Here is a 5069-nt window from a genome sequence, read left to right on the forward strand (position 1 = left end):
TAATTGTTCCTTGTTCTCCGTCTGAGTCTTTCCAGATTGAACTGTATTTATGATAGAAGTTACGTCAGAGTAAAATGAATGCTCGTTATGATAAAAAATCTGTGAGCAGAAATTTTATTCCAGGTGAAAAGGTTTTGGTGTTACTTCCTATAAGTGGATCTAGTCTTCATGCACAATTTTCTGGACCATATGAAGTGGACAGAAAAATAAATGAGACGAACTATGTGATTAAGACTCCCGATCGAAAACAAAAAATGAGGGTTTGTCATATTAACATGCTTAAACGTTATGTTTCCAGAGAAGGCGTTGTCGATAAAAACTTTTCTGTAGCCCCTATTTCTGTTTGCTCTGCAACACCACCATATCACCTGGCAGATGATGATTTGAGGGAGAACAGCGGTTGCATGCCTGTGGCTCGTTTGAGGAGCTCAGAAGTGTTGGGAAACCTGGAATCTTAACTATCTCATTTGTCACAACCTGCTCGAAAAGATGTTATTGATCCGATTGAAACTAATGTATTGCTTTTCTCAGATCATCCACAGCAAACATCCATGCTTTTCCATGACATTGATGTGGAGGTTGAGAAGCCAAACGACATGCTTACAGAATAAATCCAAAGGAGCGTGTTTTAATGCAACAGGAAGTGGCTTATCTGGTTGAACATGGTTTAGCAGTGCCCAGTAACAGCGCGTGGAGTTCGCCCTGTATTCTGGTCCCGAAACCAGATAACACATCTCGGTTTTGCACCGATTACAGAAAGGCTAATGCTGTCACCAAGGCCGATTCTTTTCCGCTTCCGAGAATGGAGGATTGCATTGATCGTGTTGGCTCCGCTAAATTTGTAACCAAATTGGACCTGTTAAAAGGTTATTGGCAAGTCCCATTAACATCTAGGGCTTCTGAAATCTCTGCTTTTGTAACTCCCGATTATCTTCTGCAATATACCGTTATGCCTTTCGGGTTGCGTAATGCACCTGCTACATTCCAACGTTTAATGCAAAAGGTATTATTTGGAGTGAAAAATTGTGAAGCATATTTGGATGATGTAGTCATTTATTCTACTACCTGGTCAGAACATCTGGAAACTCTTTCAGAAGTGTTCAGTCGTTTTCATGATGCTTCTCTCACATTAAATCTTTCAAAATGCGAGTTTGGTAAAGCCACTATCACTTACTTAGGAAAACAGGTTGGGCAAGGACAAGTGCATCCTATTGCTGCTAAAGTGCAGGCAATAATTGATTTTCCTGTCCCACAAACAAAAAAAAGATTTGCGTCGATTTTTGGGCGGATTTTGTAAAAACTTTTCAGCTGTAGTTAGTCCGCTCACTGAACTTGTTAGTCCCTTGAAAAATGTTGTCTGGTCTTCATCTTGTCAGGTTGCGTTTGAGTCTCCTAAAGCATTGTTGTGCAGTGCACCAGTGCTGGCTGCGCCAAATTTCGAACGTCCTTTTAAACTCGACGTTGATGCAAGTTTGTCTGGTGTTGGAGCTGTTCTTCTGCAAGAAGATGAGCAAGGCATAGACCATCCTGTCTGCTACTTTTCAAAAAAGTTTAACAGACATCAGCTTTATTACAGCACAATTGAAAAAGAAGCTCTTGCTTTATTACTTGCATTACAGAACTTTGAAGTTTATCTTGGTTCTAGTGCGCAACCTGTACAAGTATTTACTGATCATAACCCGCTGGTTTTTGTCTCCCAAATACGCAACTCCAACCATCGACTGATGCGCTGGTCTCTGCTTCTGCAAGACTTTAACTTGCAGATTAACTACAAAAAGGGTAAGGATAATGTACTAGCTGATGCTTTGTCTAGAATTTTTTAGTTTTCTCATTTGAATTAAACACTTGGGGGGGGGGGGGGGGTTTAATTCTTGGGAAAGGGGGTGTTACGACTGACGGCGTAAAGTTAATTATAAATGATGAGTGTGCAGGTGCTCGCCCCGGATTGGTTCAAAGAAGACGACGGAGATGTCCTATTGGCTGCTTTCCGGAGGTGACAGACATAAAAGCTGCTGAAGCGGCTATCTCCACCTATCTCCACCGGCCACACCCCTTTTCTTTGTTCGTCTGTGTTTGAGTTCTGGAATGTAGGAGTGAGCTGCCGTTTATGTTTCCTCAGTTTTCTCATGTTTTTCTTAGTTAGGAAGGTACGTTTTTGTCCTTTGGTTTATTTGCTTTCGATTAGGTAAGTTTCTGCTACTATTTAGGTAGTTTCCTTTTGTTTGTTGTTTTCGGCGATAGCTCACTCTGAAGCCAAATACTCCATTTGTAACATCTTTGTCAGATACATCTTTTTTAAAATAAATAATAATTATCAACTGTTCAACTTTGTGTGTGTCGGTTGTTGAGATCGGAGGAGGATGGATCCTTCATGTTGCGACCTGGCCCCCCCTAGACTGGTCGTAACACTCAAATATTAAAATAAACTAACATTTATTTTTAAAAATATTTCACCAAATGCGCCATGCAGCGCCTGTAGTGGAACCTATTGACCTTATTCCTGGGGGCCTTACTGGGGAAACAATTATGGGTGTTACTTCCGGCGGTTAGCGGAAGTAGCATTATTTCATTGTTATTTGTAGGGTTTTTTGCTAATCTATATTTATGATAGAAGTTACATCTCTCTTTTCAGTTATAAAACAATATTTAGTAAAACATGTTTACCAACTATTACCAACAACATGTTTACATGCAAATTATCTGTGCGTGTGTAATACTGGTTGTGCTGTTCGTGGCTGTTCTCTAATAATCAGACCACGTTTACTTTGTGGCTACAGGAGGTGTGCTTTGAACGTGCTCCCAAAACAAAACCGGTAGTTTTCATTGCCTACCAGCAAATGAAAAGAATTTGGCTAACAATTCTAAACTTGAAGAGAGAACCCAAAGTGTTTTATGTGTGCTCACTGTATCGTGTGGACAAAAAGCCAATGGAAGAAAACCTGCATCTGTATCCGAAGCAACTGAGTCAGTGAAGTAGCTACATATGCTAGTGCTGGTAGCTGCATATGCTAGTGCTGGTAGCTACATATGTTAGTGCGGGTAGCTACATATGCTAGTGCTGGTAGCTACATATGATAGTGCTGGTAGCTACATATGCTAGTGCTGGTAGCTGCATATGTTAGTGCGGGTAGCTACATATGTTAGTGCGGGTAGCTACATATGCTAGTGCTGGTAGCTACATATGATAGTGCTGGTAGCTACATATGCTAGTGCTGGTAGCTGCATATGTTAGTGCGGATAGCTACATATGCTTGTGCGACCTGAAGAAATTAGACCATTTCATAAAGTTGCCATCCCTCCCCGCAATAGCTATAGGTTGCGGTACAACACACCTGAATTAAATGGCTGCTTAGGACAGTCAAGTTCTCCAGAGTCGTGCTAATGACCTCTGACCTCATGATTTGACTCAGGTGTGTTAAAGAAGACACATCTAAAGGTTGGAGGACACTGACCCTTCTGAACTGGAGTTAAAGCCCTGCTGTACAATTTTCATTCAATCATAATCACATTTACTTGCATACAGTGGAAACTTTACCTGTGTTGAGGTAGATGAGTTTACATAGCATCTTTAAAACCATTTTGGTTTCCATTTGTTGAAAGTAAATTACAAACATTTAGCCACAGTTTGACCACTGCTTTATGACAGAAAAATATCTTGACGTCACAAATGTATGATTTTAATAGAAGCATCATTCGATTTATACTGTAGAAAGAAGATGACAAAAGTGTTTCCTGAATTAACTTTAATGTTCACCTCACTGCACACAAAGGACAGATTAAATATTTAAGAATGGAACAAATCTGATGAATCTTAAACAAAATAAGTTCAGATTAACATGGATGGATTCACAGCTACCTAAAGTTAATGAAATGTCTTAAAACTTACATGGATGTTCAAATATTGACTATAATCAATTAACAAAACACCATAAAGCTGTTTATTCAAATACGACCAAGGTCAGTCTGTACAGATTGAGGAGACACCATAACATCTACCAACAGAGCAGGTTAACTACTGTAGTTGTTTGAAATCCGTCTTGGTTCAGTTGACGGCTCAGTTTGAAGCTTCAGGTTTTGGTGTTGAACCTCCCAGAATCTCAGCTGCTGCAGATTGTCTGAAGATGCAGAGAAAAGTACAAATAGACAGTTAGTGTTAGAAAAATTATGTTGATTTTCCTGAGCAGCTGATGCACCGACAGACCTGACTGTGACAGAAGATTATTGAACCTGAAAATGACTTGAATCATGACATTGTATGTAGAAATTTTTCTCTTTATGTCGATCAAATGTTTATGCATTAAATGTTTTGCTGTGAAGGCTATTTTTGTAGTGGTGCTTTAAATAAATGCATAAAATATTTACTTTCTTAAGTATGTTTATTAGCTGTTAATTGTGTCAAAATATCAATTAAGAAATTTACTGCTTGTGAAAATCGAAACCATCTGAATATATTTTACCATCTACCGTATTTTCTGCATTATAAGGCACATAGAATAGACGCTACAGTAGAGGCTGGAGTTACTTTATGCATCCACTAGATGGAGCTGAACTAAAGGAAATGTCAACAAAACAGTCCGACTCCGGTCGGGGCGTGGCCAGACGATGGCCACCCTTCTCCATTCGCGCACAGCATGTCGGTGGAGAACCTGGTGCTAAATGACCTGCAGACGACCTGATTCTGGACAGTCGGTAGGTAGATAGGTCAGTCAAACTTTATTAACAAACCAGCGTTCTGACAACTATCCCAGAATGCATCACGCACTTCTTCTACGGGTGAAAATGAAGTGAAAATTGTTCCAGACGTTCTCAACAAATGATAATATAGTTCTTTTGAGACCAAATAATAATGCAACACCTTCTCAAAGGTCATTAAATTTTAAATTCTAATGAACATTTAACACTGGAATTGGAAGACATTTTTAATATCCAGAATAAATAAAACTAATAAATTTTGAAGTCTTTTTCAACAAAATCCATCCATCCATCCATCCATCCATCCATCCATCCATCCATCCATCCATCCATCCATCCATCCATCCATCCATCCATTTTCTTCTGCTTATCCAGGA

This window comes from Poecilia formosa, unplaced genomic scaffold (assembly GCF_000485575.1).
Source record: "Poecilia formosa unplaced genomic scaffold, Poecilia_formosa-5.1.2 Scaffold1367, whole genome shotgun sequence".
NCBI lineage: Eukaryota > Metazoa > Chordata > Actinopteri > Cyprinodontiformes > Poeciliidae > Poecilia > Poecilia formosa.